At 47.4% G+C, this 21918-nt stretch overlaps 1 long non-coding RNA gene across 1 annotated transcript in view; it reads right to left on the reverse strand.

Moving 5' to 3' along the window:
* LOC146817948 (uncharacterized) overlaps window positions 1-13696 on the reverse strand; it is a 133402-nt gene extending 119706 nt beyond the window's left edge. Inside the window, exon 1 of the long non-coding RNA XR_014963036.1 lies at window positions 13614-13696. This is a non-coding gene — a long non-coding RNA (uncharacterized LOC146817948). The remainder of the gene's footprint in view (window positions 1-13613) is intronic.
* Between the last annotated feature and the right edge of the window lie 8222 nt (window positions 13697-21918).

Raw genomic sequence — 21918 nt, forward strand, 5'->3', positions numbered from 1 at the left:
TTCTGAAAACTAGACACCCTGGGAAGTCCAGGAGGGTATGGCTTGCACGGATCCCCCCAATATTTTCTTACCCAGAATCCCCTGCAAACCTCAAATTTAGCTAAACATATACACACATTTATGCATGGGATCACCATGCCTACACAAATTTCCTACCATCCAGCATTCCCCTCGGTCTCTTGAGTAAAATGATCCCTCACTTGCGTGGGTGCCCAAAGCAGAGTCGGTCAAAAAATCTATTAAAAAAACCTGCCCTCTTGGACCATGCTTTTGGCCCTTCCCTGTCGCAGGCACTTGACCCACCCACACAAGTGAGGTATCATTTTACTCAGGAGACAGAGGGGAACGCTGAGTGATAGGAAATTTGTGCTGGTGCAGTGATCCTATGCAGAAATGTGATGAAATGGGATGTTGTTAGATATACATTGAGGGGGAGTTCTCTCCCTGGTGTCTAGTCGTGGATTCTTGCTTGGGGATCGCCCTCTTGCAGCGATCCCCAAGCAAGAATCCTATACAGAACTGTACCGCTAGAAAGGGGAGATTCTCCCCTTTCCAATGATACCTTTCCAGTCAGCCTAGATTCTCAGGGGGCTGAGATAGCCCCACAAGCACTAAAGCAGTGAAACTGAAAGGAGCCAATCGGCTTGTTTCAGTTTCACTTTCAATGTAATGACATCAGTGCACCATGCGTGTGATAGGCATTACATTGAAAGACATAAAAATGCCTTGGGAAGCTCTTCCCTAGCTCCTGTGGGTAAAAAACTGAAAAAGGAAATCCTTCTGCTGTTTACAGCAGTGGGATTTATGGGTGGTGTGCAGAGGATGTAACAGTTATGTCCTTGGCACACCAACGCCATAGTCAAGGACGTAACCGTTACGTCCTCAGCATAGAAAGGGTTAAGGAAAAAAGGCACCAAGAAAATGTCAAGTGCCAAATGGAAGGTACTTTTAGTATGTAACTGGGACACAGACTCAATTTCAGACTGACCGCCATGGAGCGAGGACAGATACACCAAGCAAATTCTTCTCGGGCAAACATTTTAGCTTCTGACTTAGTCTCTGAAATGGAAGCTAATATCCTTCATTGAGGCAAGGTTGCAGACTGTATACAAGGAAGTTCTCTCAAAGCTGGATTGATGTTGGATGAGATCTGTTGGACTTGGCATACTTGGCGTGGTTTGCCCTGACTTATTTCCTTCTGACCTCCTGTTTTGCTGACTTCATTTTTGCTGGTTTTAGTATTCTGGGCACTTTACCAATGCTACCAGTGCTAAAGTGCATGCGCTCTGTACTCTAAACATGGTAACTTTGGCTTATCCACAATTACTTATAAGTCCCTAATAAGGTGCACTCCATATGCCCAGGGCTTGTAAATTAAATGCTACTAGTGAGCCTAATTGTGCAACCCACTTAACTAGCACTTTAAACATGGCACAGGCCTTCCACTGCAGAACCTGTGTTTGCAGTTTAAACTGTCTTGTCGACTTAGCAAGTTAACCTACTTGCCAGGCCTAAACCTTCCTTTTTATTACATTGAAGTCACCCATAAGGTAGGCCCAAGGCAGCCCTAAAGGCATGGTACAGTGTATTTAAAAAAAATAGGGCATGTACCTTAATTAAGGCTTTTCATGTCCTGGTAGTGAAATACTCTTAAATTAATTTTTCACTACTGCTAGGCCCATCTCTCCCATAGGTTAACATGTAGAATGCCTTAGAACATTTGATGTGTAGTGGCCCATTGGGACAAGATAGAAAAATCAAATTGGGTGTCTCTAGACTCACAATTTAAAAACACAACTTATGGTGAAGTTGGTTTTTAAATTGCAGTTCTAAAAATGGCACTTTTAGAAAGTTTGCATTTTCTTACTTAATCCATTTGCTGCCTTCTGACTATCCCTGTAATACGCATCTGGGATGGGTGAGAGCTTGCTTCCTGCATTCTCTCCAGACAGCCACATGCAAGGGCAAAGTAGGTGTGACTGGGAAACCATCTGCATGTTGATGGGTCATCCTGAGGTAGGATGAAAGGGATGAGCTGACACTTGCACCTGAATAGGAGTGTGCCTGTACCCACACAAAGGATTTCATACCCCCCTGTAGTGAGTCTGGGGCCAGGGCAGGAAAGGCAGGCCCTTGTGCACTTTAAAGCATATTTTTGGAGTCTCCCTACTCCAAAGGCCAAATTGGGTATACGTACTGGACCTCTGACACCATGATTTCAGAACATTGCTGGAACTAAGGACATTCTGCCAGGAAGATGAGCTGTTGGCTGTGCTGTAGAAGGGACTGCTACTTTGGTAACAGCCTTGCTGTGTTGGTCTGCTGCCTGCTGCTCCGTGCTTGGGGGTGAGAAAGCATGGATCTGCTCTCTGCATCATTGAACCCAAGCTCTACAAGGGGTTACTGGCTTCCCGTCTGCTTTGATGTCTCGGGGTCTACAGACTTCCCTCAACCCTGCTTCATCTGGTGGACTCTGCCAATTGTGAGTCCTGCCCTGCTGAGAGCTGTCGACCCAGTGCTGGGGCTTGAAACTGGTTTCTGTAGTTTTTTTTCTACAAAAATTAACGCAGTGACAATTTTGCACCAATCAGAACCGATTCAGTGCCCTTTGAAGCTGGCGCTGAAGTGCCTCGAGGACATCCCTATAAAGGGATTACACAACCAAGACAGCTGTCTCTAAAGCATTACACAACCAAGGGCCAATTTTTCTTAAAAACAGCTTAAGCTGGTACTTCCCAGATAGGTCATTATGGTCCGCAGCAGCCAAATGTGCAGTAGTCCCCAGGTTTAAAAGATCTTCCTGGGGTGGAAGAAGTTATGTAATTCGAGCTGCAAAGCCTTGAAACTCTCTTCCCCTGCAAATTAGAGCCATGCCCAATATACTGATGTTTAAGAAGACTTTAAAAACCTGGTTACTCAAAGCAGAATAGCTTAATTCCCCCTCTTGGTTCTTCTTGTTAGTGTCAAAACTAGCACCAAGACGCCAATGGGCATTTGAGCGCCCTTATGAATAAAAAACAAAAAAAACACAGTGCAGCTCAACGATGGCACGGGACCCATCTGCGAGGCTCGGCAACGGCGCAGTGCTTGTATCGTAAGGAGTTTGATGATGACACGGGACCCGAATGCAAGGCTTGACAATGACAAAGCACCTGCATAGCAAGCAGTTCAACACCCATGCGGGACCTGACTGCAAGATTTGATGGCAACTCAGCATCTGCATCGAAAGGGGTTTAACGACGATGCAGGACCAGACTGCGAGGCTCGACACCAACACAGCAACCTGACTGCATGGATTGGAACTGACTCATCTCGTCTTCCAAGCCGACGCTTGCTCCATCCAAGGTACTTTTTCAGCAAGCCATCCGTGGAGTCTGTCCTCCATTGTGGTTGGCCTGAACTTTGGATGTACCCCGGTCCAGAGTGACCTCAAGTAACCCCTAAGCACTATTTGCTTTTAAGCACTATATTGAAGTTTATTCTTTAAAAGTTCATATCTCAAGTTCTAAGAATAGTTTTTTTGTCATTTTGATGTTGTTTTACTCATAAAAATATCTTTATTATTCTAAGCTGGTGTGGAGTCTTTTTGTGGTATTTTCACTGTTACTTTACTTTAAGTGTTGCACAAATACTTTACACATTGCTTCTTATGTTATGACTGCTCTGTGACAAGCTACCAGAGGGTGAGCATAGGTTAATTTACATTGTTTATTTGACTTACCCTGACTAGGATTGTAGTCCCTACTTGTACAGGGAGCAAACCTCTGCCAACTAGAGACCAAATTTCTAATACTGATGATTAGCAGTGAGCATAGAACTTGTGTTTGTGCAGTAGCTTACAGTGATTTGGTGTACAATACTATCCAAATCCAATTTAAATCAAATGCAGCTCATGAAACCCCAGAGAATGAGGATGATAATGAGGACATAGATGATGATGGAGAGCTGGACCATGATTCATTGGGGAATCTGGGAGTGCCTGTGGGATAAGGGGCAACCATCCTGCAAGGAGGAATGGTCCCTCCCAGGGCAGGAATCTGTGTGTCCTCTCAAGGCATGTCCCCAGAGAAGCTTGAGGACAAGAGGGAGGAGAGGAAACTAAAGTTACAACTTGTCAAACTAAAGCGAGAGGCAAAGCATGCCTTAGAGGGAAAAACACTAACTATGGAGATGGAAAACCCCCCAAAAAGAAATGGTGATAGAGGAGAAGAAAATGATGTTGGATCGGTAACTGAGCTTCACAGAGCTAGATTCAAAAGCCGGAAGGGCTGAGTACAGCCTTCATGGTAGCAGTGTTTCTGCAGTGTCCTCTGACAGGAGGGTCCACATACCCAAGGGTCTGGTGTCTGACTTTGTATTGGGAAGCAACAGAGTCAGATGGTTTGAGGCCTACAAAAGTTGCTCTACAGATGCACAAGGTACCTGAGGGAAAGTGGGGAGGTAGTCTGAAGAGGCATATCCAGAGTGAGGGGAGGGACACTCTACTGGCCCTAGAAGGGAGTGACACGACGAGGTATACCCCATGGAGGCACTGAACAGAAGGTTTGGTCTGACTCTAGAGAAGTGCAGACAGAAGTTCAGAGACAGTCAAAAGCTATCCCAACAGACCAGGGTGGATTGTATAGATTCCTTTTGCAAGGCACTGGATGGTTGGGTGAAGGGCAGTGACGTAAAAGATTATCAGGGGCTGTATAACTTGCAACAGAGCACATGTTCAGGTTTTGTTTTTCCAGATCTGTGTCAACACCTTGTTGATAGTGAGCTCGCTAACCCCAAAGATCTTGCTAAGGCAGCAGACATCTGTGTCAGTACAGGGTTCCCACGAAGGTATCTGTAGGATCACTACATGGGTGGGCAGGGTTACTATCAGAAGAAGGGGGACAAAATCAAGAGAAAGGGGTTCTCTAAAGGGCCCCAAACTAGTTCTGAAGGTCAGGGTCCCCATTCTCCTACTGATAAGAAACAGAAATGGTTCCCTGACAATAAATCTACAGGAAGGCTCCTTTGAAGTGTTATGACTGTCAACAAGAAGGACACTATTAAGGGGATCCCTAGTGTCCCAAGTGGGCACAGCACCCCCTACCGGTGGGCAGTCTCTGGGGTTGGCTAGTGTTCTGCTCGGAGAAGAGATTGCCCCAGATAGATTTAGGTAGAGTGTAGAGATTACCCATAGTATCCCTGGTTGACAGAGAGATGGTCCAGAAAACCACCATGCCTGACAATACTAGGAAGTGCTGTCAGTGGGTCACCATCATTGGGCAGAGGGTGGAGGCTCAGAGAGACACAGGAGCCAGGATGACGAACTGTCAGGTGTCATCTAATGTCTTCAGAGCAAGTAGTTCCTAATGTGTTCCACCACATTGTTGCTGCTTACAATCATGAGAGCCACTACCCAGTGGCTCTGGTTCCCTTTGAATGGGGGATCTCAGGTCTACTTAAGGTATTTGTGAGTCCATCCATACCTGTGGATTGTCTGCTTGGTAATCACCTGGAGCATACCATCTGTAAGGAGGTGGAGCTCCAGTTAAACTTGGAGATGATGGGGTTACCTGAGCGGGTGTGCCTAACCACACGACCCATGGCAGCCCAACAGGGTGGTAAAGAGGGCCTGGAGCCTGGAATAATGGCCCGGGTACCTGCCAAAACATAGAAGGGCAAGGGGCACGGGATACCTGCTCCTAAAACTTTCACAGTCTGGCAGGAGTCTGACCCTGAGGGGCACAGAAGATTAATTATGGTCCTGGTGGATCATGCCACCCAGGTACCTGGAAGGTATCCTCCTGAGGAAAGTGACTGCGTCCTTCATGGCCAGGGCACTGAAGTCGATATTTACCTGTGTGGGTTTTCCCAAGAAGGTGGTATCTGACCAGGGTACCAACTTCATGTCCAATTACATGAAGGCCATGTGGAAGGAGTAATGGGTAACCTACAAGTTCACTACTCCTTACCAACCCTAAACTAATGGGTTGGTTGAAAGGTTTAACCGCACCCTCAAAGATATAATTATGGGTCGACGAGAAACTATGAGGCATAAGTGGAATGTCCTCCTGCCATGTCTTTTGTTCATCTACAGCGAGGTACCACATAAGGGGGTTGGCTTCAGCATCTTTGAAATTCTGTATGGGCACCCTGTGGGAGGAACTCCTAGTTTGGTTGAAGAAGGCTGGGAGCAAGCTGCCCCAGGATGTAGTTAGTTACATGCTGATATTCCACAAACAGAGAACCGGCTTCAGGAAAATGGCACATGAGAACCTGGAAGCTAGTCAGGAGAACATGAAATGCTGAAGTGGCCAGAATATCACTTTGGTCACGTTTCAACCTGATCAAAAAGTGTGGATAATGCAGCTAGTCGAGCCCCTGGGCCCTGCAAGACTGATGGCCTGGGCCTTATGAGGTGAAGGAGCGCAAGAGTGATGTCACCTTCCTGGAGTACCTCTAGACTCTTAGGAACCCTTTAAGCATCCTGCATGTGAATCGCCTCAAGCCCCACTTTGAGAGCTCGGAAATGGCCCTGCTCTTGGTTACTGATGATGGGGTGGAAGAGGAGAGTGAACCTCTACCCGACCTCCTTGCCGCTGAGGAGCAGGATGGGTCAGTGGAGAGTGTGAGCCTCTCCCCTACCTTAACCATAGATCAATAGAAGGACTGCCACCAGCGGGAAGAGGTGTGGCGCCGTGGCCAGGGCGACTGACTCCGGAATCTGGGGATCACGGTTCGATCCCCGGCGCCGGCGGCAGATTAGCCCAGCACCATGTGACTCTGGGCAATAGCTTGCTTAATCTTCCCGACGGCCCCCAGCGCCTAGAGACCCTTACGGTTGATTGTTCGCGCTTTACAAATGTGGATTATTATTATTATTGTTGCTGGGGCAGTTTGCCTCTATTTTCTCCTTTATCCCCGGGGTTACTATGTGGTGCACCAATGATATTGACACTGGGGGCAGCATGCCTGTCAAGAACACAATTTGCAGGTTATCTGATAAGGTGAGAGGCAGCATCAAAGAGGAGGACTATAAGATGCTGGTGTTAGGGGTTATTGAGCCCTCAAACAGCCCTTCTTCCTGCCCAGTAGATTTTGGTTCCCAAGTCTTCCTCTCCAGGTGTCAAACCTGAACTTAGTTTCCTAGTGGACTACTGTGGGCTCAATACAGTCATTGAGACTGAGGCACACCTCATCCCGAGAGCTGATGAGCTCATTGATTGGCATAGAGCTGGCAAGTTGCTCAGCATGTTTGACCTAATATCTGAGTACTGGCAGATTGCCTTGACCAAGGGGGCTAAAGAGAGGTCAGCATTTTCAATTCTAGAAGGGCACTTCCAGTTCTGGGTCATGCCTTTTGGTTTAAAGAACGCCCCTGCCACCTTCCAGAGGTTGGTCAATCAGGTCCTGGCTAGGTTGGAGAACTTTAGTGCCACCTACCTAGACAACATTGCGGTCTTCAGCTCCAGTTGGGAGGACTGCTTGTACCACCTCCAAGAAGTGCTTCAGGCTCTTCAGACTGCAGGCCTGACTATCAAGGCCTGCAAGTGGCAGATAGGACAGATCTCTGTTGACTACTTGGGACACTAAGTAGGGGGCTCCAAGGTGCAGCCCTTGAAGCCCAAAATTGACACCATTCTGGCTTGGGACTCTCCAAGACCCAGACAAATGTGAGAGCCTTCTTAGGACTCACCTGCTATTACAAGACATTCATCAAGGGATATAGCACCATTGTTACCCTCTTGACAGAGCTGACTTTCAAGAAGCAGCCACATCAGGTGAGCTGAACAGATGTGGCAGAAAGCCTTTGACACCCTGAAGGAAGCCATGTGCACAGCATCTGTGTTCCAGGCCCCCGACTTATCCCAAGAGTTTTTGTGCAGATGTATGCCTCAGAGCATGGTTTATTGGCTGTGCTCTCACAGCTAAATTAAGTGGGCCTGGTTAAGCCTGTAGCCTTCATTAGTTGGAGGCTACTTCCCAGGGAACAGAGGTAGAGAATAATTGAAAGGGAAGCCCTTGCTGTGGTCTAGGCATGGAAGAAGCTAAGAGCATACCTGTTTGGCACTCACTGCCGGATCCAGAAAGACCACAGGCCCCTCAGATGGTCAATGCAAATGAGGAGTGAGAATCCCAAACTGTTGAAGTGGTCAATTTCCCTACAGGGAATAGATTTTATGACAGAACACCGACCTGACACAGACCATGACAATGCTGATGGTCGCTCCAGGTTCCCCCACCTTAGTGAAGAGAACTCCTAAGGGGTTGGGTAGCTCTCCCCACCTTCAGCTGGGGGAGGGGTGGACACATGTTAGACCAGTCAATCTTTGCATGGTTTCCCCTGACTCTTTGTCTTCTGATCTCCTGTTTTGATGACTTCATTTTTGCTAGCTTTAGGATTCTGGGCACTTAATCACTGCTAACTAGTGCTAAAGTGCTTGAGCTCTATACTCTAAATATGGTAACTTTGGCTTATCCACAATTGGCATATTTATTTTCCCTATAGGGCACTTGTAAAGAGCACTTCGTGTACCCAGGGCTTATAAATTAAATGCTACTATTGGGCCTGCAGCATTGATTGTGCCACCCATTTATGTATTACTTTAAATATGCCCCAGGCCTGCCACTGCAGAGCCTGTGTGTCCAGTTTAAACTGCCATGTCGACCTGGCAAGTTAACTCAGTTGCCAGGCCCAAACCCTCCTTTTAATTACATATAAGTCGAATGCCAATCCAGTCCTGGGACTCGAAAGGGGGTTATGCAGCTGTTTTGCTACAAAAATCGATGCAGTGATGACATTGCGTGGATTAGAACTGATGCAGTGCCCTTCGATGCTGATGCAGCAATGCTTCGAGGACAACCCTGAGCGACTCGACAACAATGCAGGACCCGACTGAGAGGCTCAATGACTACACAGCACCTGTATTGTAAGGAGCTCAAAGCCAACATAGGACCTGACTACGAGGCTTGATGAATATGCATCACCTGCATCGAAAGGGGTTCGACGACAATGTGGAACCCAACTGCGGGGCTTAACACCAACGTATCTACCCGACTGCATGGATAGAAACAAAAGCATTGAGTCTTCGATGCCGATGCTTGCTCCAGAAAAAGTACTTTTTTAGCAGCCCCTGTGTGGGTCCTGTTGCTGATCTGCCATCCATCGTGGTCAGTCTGAATTTTCGATTTACCCAGGTCCAGCACAACCTCAAGTAACCCCTAAGCGCTATTTGCTTTAAAGCACTATATTGCAGTTTATTCATTTAAAATTCATATCTCAAGTTCTACTTATTGCATTTTTGTCGTTTTGGTCTTGATTTAGTCCTAAGTTTTCTTTATTTTACAGGGCTGGTGTGGAGTCTTTTGTGGTGTTGTGACTGTGTTACTATTCTTTAAGTGTTCCAAAAATACTTTATACATTGCCACTTAAATGAAGTTTGACTGCTCTGTGCCACGCTACCAGAGGATGAGCACTGGTTAATTTAGGCTGTGTATTTGACTTACCCTGACAACGATTGTGGTCCCTACTTGGACAGGGTTCAAACCTCTGCCAAATGCAGACCCAAATTCTACCAAGATCCCACTGTGGTTTTTGTCAGGAGAAGCTCCGAGCAGGAAAAGTTCAAATTTCTCACCAAGGGAAGTTCTCTTGTTGGTCGGACACTTTTCATGCCTTCACTCGATCAAGATTCAAGAAGTCCTTCTGTTGTAGCTAAGAACCCTCTAGTAGTACAAGGCTATAGGCTGTACCTGGGAAGGTTGCAGTAAAGTGAGATAACCTGCTGTGAGGGTCCACTGAACAAGTTTTTTGTGTGACAAGAAGCACAGCGCAGGACTAACTTAATATTTTTGCCCAACAAGGACGTGCCATGTGCAGATTGACATGCTTGATTGGTCCTGACGTTTCAGAGGTCCAAACATTTTCTGAGTCCCAACATTTCAGAGATTGTTCCAAAAGGCCAGCTGGACAGTCAACGGTCCCAAGACCTCAGGGACAGTACTTAGGGTTTAGAATTTACTTTAGGAGAGGCTACCCACTGGGCCCGGTCCAGCCCCTATAAACACCTGCACACAAAATAGTTGAGAAGAAATAAAAAGCTTCATTTATAGATATTTCAAGCAAAGATTATTTAACAAATGTTTATTCTAAATTAGTACAGCAGGAATACACTCAAGCTTTAGACACCAAGAACTGTTATATTTATGGACACTTACCTTCTCCAGCTGCAGAAGATGTGACTTACCATCACATCCCACTTTCATATGCTACTACATGTAGCATTTTAGCTATTCTATGTGATAGACAGGAACGTTTTGAATATTATTTTTCCAATTATGATATGATCCTTTCTAAGCTTCTTCTTCAGAAAAGAATGAATCCACATCCGTAGCCAAACTACAAGGACAGCGCATGGTATTTCTTTAGACCCCCTGCAGTCACAGAAACTGTCAAGACATATGAAAATAATTTAACCTGTTTAATGAGACCCTTGCAGCTTGGTTCCAAAGGCAAAGGCATAGTTAGGGTGCCATTACTGGTCCTTCAGGACATACGGGTACAGGAGATCTTGGACTTGGCTCAAAGGACACTACTTCTTCGTATAGGCACCTCACTCTCTGAGTGTGTGAAGCATACACCCAATTAGGTATCCCGGTACACTTAACAGCAGTGTCGGTAATCAGTATAACTTGCTAGGGGCCTTTCCACCTCGGCTCCAGACAAAAACCCAGTCTCCAGGGTTAAGATTGTGGCACTGCTCCTGATGTGGATTGGCAGTAGCAGCTCCAATCTGGTGAAAACCAGAGCGCACCACATCAGCTAATCTTTTGCAGTAATCGAGTATCATGTACCTGTGATGTTTACAAGCACATTTGCAGGCACAGCAGGCATTAAGTAATAGCTTAACCCACGGGAATCTCATGTCTCCTGTCAGAGATGCTTCAAAGACTCATCAATACCAGTGGTAAAGCATCTGGCCATTTCAGAGAAGAAGATGCCCAGACTTTGGGCAAATGAGATTTCAGCGTGTGGTTTAACTGTTGAACTATTCAATATTCTCCATTATGTATTGGAGAACCAGATGATGTCATAAGTCCCCTCTGTCACCACAACTGCCCAAAGACATGAAGCACACCAAAGCCATACTGACTATCCATAAATATAAGCAAAAAGAACAGATGATGGACGGAACGCTTAACAAATCAAACATTCACCCCCAGTCAGAGATCTGGGTTTAGTCTATCATTTTTTTGTTCATCATGCCACCCCATTTTGGAACCAGCCGTATGCAAATCAGTCTTGACCCTGCTCCCCATGGGAACAGTCTAACTCAAACTGCCAGGCCAGGTCTTCCCTGGACTGGAAACAAGCATTCTGGGACCAGTTTCAATATATCACACCTCATCAGCCAGGCTAGCTTGAATCCAGTGGCACAGTGAGCATGGGACCCATATCTGGGCATACCCTGTACACTTAGGGTGACAAAAGCAGAAAGAAGAAATAATGGATGGAATACTGAACAAATCAAACATTTACCCTCATTTACAGATCTGGGATTAACCCATCATTTGTTCGGTCACCATGCCACCCCAGGTTAGAACCAGCCAAATGCAAATTAGTCGTGGCCCTGCTCCTCATGGGAATTGTACTGCCCGAATTGTCAGTCCAAGTCTGCCCTCGACCAAAAACAAGCATCCTGGGACCGGTTTTGGGGTATCACACCTCATCAGCCAGACTGGCCTGAATCTAGTGGCACAGTGAGCACAGGACCAACATCTGTGCATACCCTTCCCACTTGGGGCAATAAAAACAAAAAGAACAGAAGATGGACGGAATGCTGAACAAATCAAACATTATTTCTTTGCTCGCCATGCCATTCTAGTTTGGACCTAGCCATATGCAAATCAGTCTTGACCCTACTCCCCTTGAGTCAAGATTGGAATGGCATGATGAGCAAGAAAACAATGGATTGATCCAGATCTGTGACTGGAGGTGAATGTTTGATTTGTTCAGTGTTTCGTCCATCATCTGTTCTTTTTGTATCTGTAAATATAGTCATGATCATTTGAGCGGAATGATTGCATGCTCTCGTTAGGGTGATCACTGCCGTCACTGGTGCGGAGAATACATCCTTTTACCAAGGAGGCTTCTACCACTTCCTGAATTGTACATACAGCGTGAGCTGCTCTCAAAGTTCCTTCAATGTCTCGTAAACATCAGCCATCCATAAAAATTACATAGTCTGGCTCATCTTTCATTTCTGGCGTTGGTTTGGTGCAGGGAGCCATGTTCAACCTTATCTCCATCAATTTCCCTTTCAGGCAACAGTAACAATGTAGCTGGATTGTGTGTTTGGCACATGTTGAGAATATCATTATCTGCAGCAAGAAATTGTTGTTTTTATTTCGTAACACTGCTCTTTGTGAAATACTGTGTTTTGGTACTGGTGAGCAAAATTGCCACAGAGTTAGGGACGATGTCTGTGCAGTTGCAATAGACACTGCCAATGTCTGAGCTGATAAAACCTGTGACACTGGTGCAAGAACAGTCACAATAGAAACAGAAACACGTGTAGCAATCACTGTAGGGGCTGCTTCAACAGGTGCAGTTGCAATAGGAAGTACTGGAAGTGGTCTCTGGATATGAGAAACATTCGGAGCAACAGGAGCTGTAGCCACTGTAACACTAGTGGTTGTAACACCCTCTGCATTTGTTGTGGGAGGTGGATGTGAGGATAACTAAGCATCTAAAATGTCATTGCTTTCAGTGTCAGTATTCCTTGTAGCCTCCTCGTGAACATTTCTCTGTTTCGGTTCTTTTTAGTCTTTCTGGTGCTATTGGAGAGTTCATTCTATCTACCTCAAATGTTCATTTTTCCTATCCCTGCTGGGTACATTCTATCAACCTCAACTGTGCATTTTCCCCATCCCTGCTGTCCTTTATCCCACTGAGAATCTGTGTAATTTTGTACTTGTCTCTTTGTCCTGTTCTGATACTTTTCTTTCTCTTTGGCATACTTCACAATGGGCAGGTCTATGAGGTGCTTCATTTCATATACTTTTTCTCTTAAATGTTCAATAATCATTAAATCAAAAATACCATATTGTGGAAATCTGAATTGTCTTTAATTTCCAATGATCTTGTACCATTGACAAAGCCACAAATATGTATGAAGCACTACATTTGTCATCCTATAATGAGCTGGTATACGTTCCGGTGGAGCCTCTTCACCTCATACATCCCCTCTCATTAAATATCTTAGAACTTTAAAGCATTTCATGATTGCAAATATTTAACAATAATGAAGCAATAATCGAATTTGGAAAATTCCAATGTTTTTGTTCAGTTTATAATTCCATATACATCAATACCTTCCTCCGATCCTGTCACAATTTTCTTTTTATAAACTTGGCACTTCCTCCAACTCCCATTAGGGCTTCCGGGTATAAATTTAGCCGATGGCGCTGACGCTCTCAGAATAAGCTCAGAGAAGGTAGTGCACACAGCGCTGCTGGTGTCATGCACTCAAAACTTGTTTTATCCTGGTTTTTTTAACAATAACTGTGGGTAGCTTCTAGATTTGTTTTAATTTTATCTGTTTGTTTCCCTGCTGCATGCACTTTAACCTGCTCACCTCTTTCATTGGTCCCCTGTTGCTCCGCTTCCCGGTCCACCGCAGTAGCTAGGCTGCTGTTTGAGTGGACAAAGTTGTTCTTCTTTCCAGGAAGTGGGTTTTTCCCACTTGCCTTGGGCCACTGTACGACGGCCATTTTGGAGGTGAGACGCTCTAGTCTTCCTCCAACTTCCATTAGGGCTCCCGGGTATAAACTTAGCCGATGGCACTGACGGCTCAGAATAAGCTCAGAGAAGGTAGGGCACACTGCGCTGCTGGTGTCATTCGCTCTGATTTTAAATGTGCTCAAAACATCTTTTATCATGTTTTCACCCTGTTTTTTTAACAATTACTGTGGGTAACTTTTAGATTTGTTTAAAGTGTATCTGTTTGTTTCCCTGCTGCATGCACATTAACCTGCTCACGTCTTTCATCGGTCCCCTGTTGCTCCGCCCCCCGGTCCACCGCAGCAGCTAGGCTGCTATTTGAGTGGAGGGAGTTGTTCTTTCTTTCCAGGAAGTGGATTTTTCCCACCTCCCTTGGGCCACTATACCGGGGCCATTTTGGAGGTGAGACGCTCTAGTCTTCCTCCCAGTCCCATTAGGGCTTCCGGGTATAAACTTAGCCGATGGCACTGACGCACTCAGAATAAGCTCAGAGAAGGTAGTGCACACAGCACTGCTGGTGTCACTCGCTCCGATTTTAAACATGCTCAAAACATGGTTTATCCTGTTTTTTTAACAATTACTGTGGGTAACTTTTGGATTTGTTTAAATTGTATCTGTTTGTTTCCCTGCCGCATGCACTTTAACCTGCTGACCTCTTTCATCGGTCCCCTGTTGCCCCGCTCCCTGGTCCACTGCAGCAGCTAGGCTGCTGTTTGAGTGGAGGGAGTTGTTCTTTCTTTCTTTCTAGGAAGTGGGTTTTTCCCACTTCCCTTGGGCCACTATATGATGGCCATTTTGGAGGTGAGACGCTCTAGTCTTCCTCCAACTCCCATTAGGGCCTCTGGGTATATACTTAGCCAATGGCGCTAACGCACAGTGGATGCGTTCAGCAGGCATGCCAAAGGCAAGCCCGATTGAGCCCGTACGCGTCTGGCCGGGGCCAGGGCCCCCTCTGCTGTGTCCCAGTGGAAAGCACGTGCACTCTGGGTTACATGGAGCGAGACTGACCTGCCCTCCCATAGGAATGAATAGGGAATGGATGTGTCCCTGGTAGTTCCTGATGCGTGGGGAGTGCAGGTGCGAGTTTGGTATGTACGGACTTGTGTGATTAAATGCTGCGCGATGATGTGTGCGGTGTCCATGTAGCTAGTGTGGAAGTGCCACTTCTAGGTGCTGGCATAAATGTGCAGTGACTGCCTGTCGCGTGATTGGCTGGCTGAGGTCATGTGACGGGCTAGGGAATCCCCCGAGTCAGGATGGGTCTGCCCCGGTGGTGAATGGAGAGAGCTGCATGTTGATGAGTGGGAGGAGTACACCTGGGACCTGAATAGGGCTGGGCTTTCCCCACATAATGCTGGTTCCGCCCCCTGTGGTGCGACTGATGACCCTGGCCTGTTCTGTGAATAGGGAGAGGGGCTGAGCAAAACAAAGTGCTCAGGAACCAGTTGTATCTGGTTCGCCCCTTCCCTGCACCCTTGAGACAAAGGATTTGGTGTATAAAAGAGGAGCTGTGACCCCATGAAAATGTTCTTGTTCTGACTTGAATCTGCCAGGGGCGCGCTGCTGCTGGGGCTCAGGGGAAGGCTTGCCTCCCTGGGCCCTGCCCAGCCCCTGGATACCTGATGGACTTTGTGGAACCCTTTTTGTTGTTGTCTTGATCTATCAAGGACTGGTGTTGGTCCTGAACATAGCGCCTGGGGAGCGCTTAATTTTAAATCCCCCAGAGAGAGGATCTGGGGCTATGCAGCGTCGCACTGCTGAGAGGGAGAGGGAATCCCCAAACTAGGGATTCCCCCATGATGCCGGCCTTGCGGGAGCCCACCCCGCTTATTTTGGTTGTTTTAGCTGCGCAGGTGCCCACCCTGCGTCTTCGGTTCACGTGGTGGCTTATTACGGGTGCCCACCCCGCGTTCTATTATAAGAAAGTGCCGCGTTGCATTTCACCGCCGCTGGCCGAGGTCCGCAGCATCACTGGTGAGTCCCGCTGGGATTGGCCCCAGCTGCCAGGGATTCCCTCCACGTCATAAAGGGGCCGCGCTGGGATTGGTTCCAGCCGCCCGGAAGTCCCGCTGCGTCATCGTGATACGGCGCCCCCATTGGTCCCGCCTGCTCGAGGCCCGGAGCGTCATTGTTATGCTCCGCTGTGATTGGGCCGGTCGCAGGGGCTGCCCCACGCTTCTGCACCTGAGGCTTGAGCCGGGTGTGTAGTGAGCGCGCGGCTAGCGAGGTACAGAAACTGCTTTTAACTGTTGATTTTATTGAATATTGCTGCTATTACCTTCCCACTGCTAATTTGCACAGCTTCGCTCTGTTGAGCTCATTTGCACAGCTTCTCTTTCTACCGCCGTTGGGAGCTTTGAGGTTAGCGCTCTAGGCTTCCTCATAGGCCCCTACTTAAGGACGCTGCCTACGCGAGCGCGCCCAATGACACCTGAGACTTGAGCCTGGTGTATAGTGAGCGCGCGGCTAGCGAGGTACAGAAACTGCTTTTAACTGTTGTTTTTATTGAATATTGCTGCTATTACCTTCCCACTGCTAATTTGCACAGCTTCGCTCTGTTGAGCTCATTTGCACAGCTTCTCTTTCTACCGCCGTGCAAGGCGGAGCCGCCATCTTGGGAGCTTTGAGGTTAGCGCTCTAGGCTTCCTCATTGGCCCCTACTTAAGGACGCTGCCTACGCGAGCGCGCCCAATGAAACCTGAGGCTTGAGCCGGGTGTATAGTGAGCGCGCGGCTAGCGAGGTACAGAAACTGCTTTTAACTGTTGTTTTTATTGAATATTGCTGCTATTACCTTCCCACTGCTAATTTGCACAGCTTCGCTCTGTTGAGCTCATTTGCACAGCTTCTCTTTCTACCGCCGTTGCAAGGCGGAGCCGCCATCTTGGGAGCTTTGAGGTTAGCGCTCTAGGCTTCCTCATTGGCCCCTACTTAAGGACGATGCCTACGCGAGTCCGCGGCCGGCCGGGGGCAGGGGCCATGACCCCTGGCCGATATAGGTCAGTAATTTGCTGGAGCGCGCAGCAACTTCGAGCTTTCTGTCCGGCTTTCTCTAAAGCCTGTCTCCATAGTCTTAAGGCGGAAGACACTACCAACTGTAAGGGGTGTCAGTATAACTGGCTATATAGATCTACGATTAAGGCTGAGAATAGTAGGCTTACATGCGGACTACTTAATACTAGATCTATGCGGAAGCATAGTCTCGATATATACGAGCTGCTCATAGATATGAAACTTGACCTCCTATTTCTTACTGAGACTTGGCTTGACCCCAATTCTGAACCGGATATAGTCGCTTCTCTTCCCGCTGGCTATGCCATACTACGACTGGACAGAACTGTGGGTAGAGGTGGTGGAATAGCTATAATTTTTAAGAAGCCACTATGTTGTCAACTTGAACCTCTCGCTATCGCTGACAGCGAGACAGGAGCCTTTTCCATTAAGGTTAACGATGGTAACACGGTGAAGGGCTTCTTGGTCTATCGTGCTCCTGGTCCTTTTACCCACTTTACTACCAGTCTAATCGAAGGTATAACGGAAGCCGCTTTGCGCAGGGACAAGTTTATGCTCTTAGGTGACCTTAACATCCATTTGGATGACCAACAGGATAAAGGAGCCACTGACTTTTGTCAGCAATTACACCCCCTTCAATTACGCACCAGATCCAAGGCCCGACCCACCAAAAGGGCCACTTATTGGACCCTATCTTTGTCAACTGGGAAGGCATTGAAGTTAAGGCCCCCATTCCTGTCCCTTGGTCTGACCACTTCTTAGTGCCTTTTACTATTAATATCCCTGCCAGTAATATCCAGAAGCCTACCAACTCTAAATATTTGAGCCGTAGATGGACTACTTTTTCTAAATCTAAATTCGATACTGCTCTGACTAAAGGCGGCAGACTAGGAGGTGAGGATGCCCCGACTGCATCAGATAGACTAGAAGGTCGCATTATTAATGCTTTAGATGACATAGCCCCTCTCTATCACAAACATCCTTGTAGTAGACGCCAGAGGTCTGCCCCCTGGTATAGTGATAAACTTCGCCTAGCGAAAGCGGAGTGCAAACAACTAGAAAGACAGTGGAGGATGGCTTACCTCGATCAAGCAAAACAGAGGTATATAGATAAACGTAGAGAATATCATAGTTTGATTAGGCGTGCTAAAACAATTTATTTTTCAGGTAGGATAGGAGAAGCTAATAACTCTACCAAGGAGCTATTTAAAATTTACAAGGAAATCTCTCTCTGTGGCTCATCTGTTGACCCGTCCTCGATCTCAGAGGAAACCTGCAACCGCATTGCTACCTTCTTTTATGACAAAGTGGCCACCATCTATTCCACTTTCTCAGGGGGGAAAAATAAGGGAACAGAGTTCATTGAGAGCATATTGATCGATGTGGGTGCTAATAGCCTTGACAACTTTCTCACCCCATCCCCTGACGAGCTGCAGAAGGTATGTTGCTCCATTAAGTCAGGATCCCCCCGTGATCCTGCATCACCCAAACTTCTTGGAGAGAGTATTGAGACCCTTGATCCCTATATTAGAGATGTTCTGGATCTTTCCTTCAAATCTGGCACCGTACCCAAAAGCTGGAAGCAGGCTGTAGTACTCCCGCTTCAAAAAAAACCTAATCTTAGTTGGGACAGGCTGGATAATCTCCATCCTATTTCACTCCTCCCCTACCTGGCCAAAGTGGCAGAAAAGGTGGCAAATCTTCAACTTTTGCGGAGAAAGCCAACTTGCTCCATTCAACTCAGTTTGGTTTTCGTGCACGCCATTCTACGGAGTCCGCACTGCACATGGCCACTGAGACCATTAGGCAAGGAGCCGATGAGGGGCATACTATAGCCCTCATTTTACTTGACCTAAGTGCAGCCTTTGACACTGTAGCACATTTCACCTTGCTACAGTGTCTTAACAAAGGGGGAGTTACCGGGTTAGCACTGAGGTGGATCCAATCTTTCCTGACTGACAGGGGCTTTCAGGTCAGACAGGGAGAATACTACTCTTGTGTGTTTAATCTTGATCAAGGGGTCCCTCAGGGCTCTGCCCTCAGCCCCACCCTGTTTAACCTTTATGTCTCCCCTGTAGCCACCATTGTGGAAAGTTATGGCATCCAACTAGTGTCATATGCAGATGACACACAGATGGTCATCTCGCTGTCACGGGCACCTGATGTTGCGGCATCCATCTTCAGTGCTTGCATGCAGGAGCTTGCTTCCTGGATGTCTGACAACTGCCTGAAGCTGAATGGGTCCAAAACTGAAGTGCTCGTGGTAGGAGGTGGACCGAATGTGTGGTCCTCGACATGGTGGCCAGCATGCCTGGGCTCCACTCCTGTGCCTTGTCAACAGGCCAAAAATCTTGGGGTGATGTTTGACTCCGACCTATCATTTGCTCCCTAGATTGATAGGGTTGTCGGAATGTGCTTCGGTATGCTCAAGAGTCTAAGGAAGATCCTGGACCTACTTCCTGTTGGTGCCAGGCAGACTCTTGTGCATGCCTTGGTCACATCTAGACTCGATTACTCTAACCTCCTCTACCTGGGAATAACAGCTAGAAGCCTCAATCGTCTCCAGGTACTTCAAAATGCCACAGCCCGGCTGGTGCTGAGGCTTCCGAGAAGAACGGCTTCTAAAGCTGCTTTGAAGTCCCTACATTGGCTTCCGGTCAGAGAAAGGATTACCTTCAAAGCACTTTGCATGTGTCACCGTATTCTCAGGGGCTGGGCGCCCGCTCCCCTACTCAACCTCATCACCCCCTACAGACCGGAGCGGATGCTCAGATCCTCTGGCACCGGACTGGTAGTCGTCCCTAAAAACCATAAAGCTCGTATGGGGGGGAGATCTTTCAGGTTTCTTGCAGCCAAGAGCTGGAATATGCTTCCGATGGAGCTGCGTCTCGAACTTTCAGAGGCTAAGTTCCGCAGAGCGCTTAAAACTCACCTCTTTCGCTCAGCATTGATGTAGCCTCCTTGCTCTAGCCACCTCACATTTCTTCCTCAGCGCGGGGACACGCCGGGGTGCGTAACCATGCGCTTTATAAAATCCCATAATAATAATAATAATAACTGCGCCGGAGGCCGGGGAGCAGTGAGAAGCCCCGGGTGCAGAGCGACGCCAGGAGATCACCGCCGTCTTGAGAGCCCGGTAAGTGTGGGCCTCTCCGTTGTGTGGTGCCAGGAAGGCACCGAGTCGGAGCGGCCCCGTCTGATAGTGGGCCGCTCCAAGGCTAGGCAGGTGTGCTTTCTAGCCCATGGGGCTCCAACGAGGCTGGCGTGATTATTTCAGAGTCTACTAGGCTCCAACGGGGGCATAATGCATTTTCGAGCCTGCGTGGCTCCGACGAAGGGCCGCGTCTGTTTCAAGAGCCCGAGTGGGTCCCCCAGTGGCCATGACCTGTTTCTTAGCGCCAGTGCGCTCCATTGTGTTTTGGGGCATTGTTTGTTTCAGAGCGCTAGTGCGCTCCAACGCGGGGCATATTTGTTTAGAGCCCAGTGAGGCTCCAACGAAGCGGGCATTCTTTATTTAGAGTCCAGAGTGGACTCCAACTCCGGCCAATATGGTTATTTCAGAGCCCTGAGTGGCTCCAGCACGTGTGCCAGTTTGTTCTCTGAGCCTAGATGGCTCCAACGGTTGGCGCATATAACTTTCAGGAGCCAGTGTGCTCCAGGGGACATGGTGGGTGCAGAGCCTAGGTGGCTCCAACATTCTTGGATACTATTAGCCTTCCACAGCTGCGCAGCACTTAGTGCCAGCTGCAGCGTTTAGGCCCTGTTATGGTCCCCAGCTGCCCAGCAAGTAGTGGGCAGCTGCTACGTTTAGGTTCTGGTGCGACCTGGACCCTAATGTGATGGAGGTATTATTGCGATTCATGCTAATGTGATTGGGTGTTAGGAAATGTACAGTGTAGTATGTTTTGAGCATCCTCTGTTCATGCTTTTGGTGCTAGGAAATGTACTGTGTATAGCATGTTTTGCGCACCCTGTGTCTTGTACCTCTAAATGTGGTCAGTTCTGCCTAGGAGGTTGTTTTACCTGTCTAGGTTGATGTTAGGGAGATTGTACTTCCCTGTGTTATGTACGCCCCTAGTGTAGGTATACGTAGGTGGTTAGGTCTAATGCGTTAGCCCAAGGAGAAATTGCATAATGTGTTTATGCCCCTGTGATGGATGCAGGATAGGTTTTATACCTGATGCTAGTGTGATGACGCTGAGGTCATTATTGCGCCAGTAGTTACTGCTTGTGTTCTACAGTGCTAATTTGTGTTATGTTCTACATGTACACTTGGTGATTTGTGCTAATTCTGACAGTGGCCCATGTGGCCCTGTCCCGTGTAAATAGTCCCTTGTAAAATTCTGCCCAGTGCCAGTTGGCACAGTGTAAATTGTGTGAATATTATCTAATGTGTTTTGGTATAATACAAAGGCTATTTTTATATAATACCTTGTGTGGAGTTTCTTTTGTGGTGGGCCTTGGGTGTTGTTGCTGGGTGCGCGCGCAAACGCTTTACACATTGCCTCCGGGATAAGCCTGACTGCTCGTGCCAAGCTACCAAGGGGGTGAGCAGGGGTTATCTTTGGCGTGTAACTCCCCAGCCCTGACTAGAGTGGTGGTTTCTGCCTGTGTTTGGCGCAAGCCCTAGCCAACCAGAAATTCCATTTCTAACACTCATGAGATTGAGATGTCTCCTAGTAAGAATTGCCTTCACTCCATTCGTCCACTTATAGACATTTTGACTTGTTCTCAATGTTCTTATACTTTACCTCCACCTTGAAAAAATACATTGTTCACATTCTGAGGGCCAGACTATTCTTCTCATTAATCATCCCTCCTGTGCCTCCTGTCCTCTCGGTGAGAAACTCACTATCAATTTTCTAATATTGCAAAACAAATGCCTATTCACTAACTAACAGAAGGCTTCTGGAAAGTTACAACGTCTACAGCAAAAGAGATAAAAACATCTAGTGGAAAATAATGGTTTAACGTGGAAAACAGGCCTTTGTTAATGCATTATTTTCAGTTAACGTGACATCGGCAGGTGAACTTAAATCAGCACTTATTTTTTAATAAAATAAAATACGAACTCAAAACAACAAATCACCCCACCCCACTCTCCCACCCATCCCTACCCAAAACCAAGCAGGGAAGAACCCCCAAACAA

This window comes from Triturus cristatus, chromosome 6, assembly GCF_964204655.1.
Source record: "Triturus cristatus chromosome 6, aTriCri1.1, whole genome shotgun sequence".
Lineage (NCBI taxonomy): Eukaryota > Metazoa > Chordata > Amphibia > Caudata > Salamandridae > Triturus > Triturus cristatus.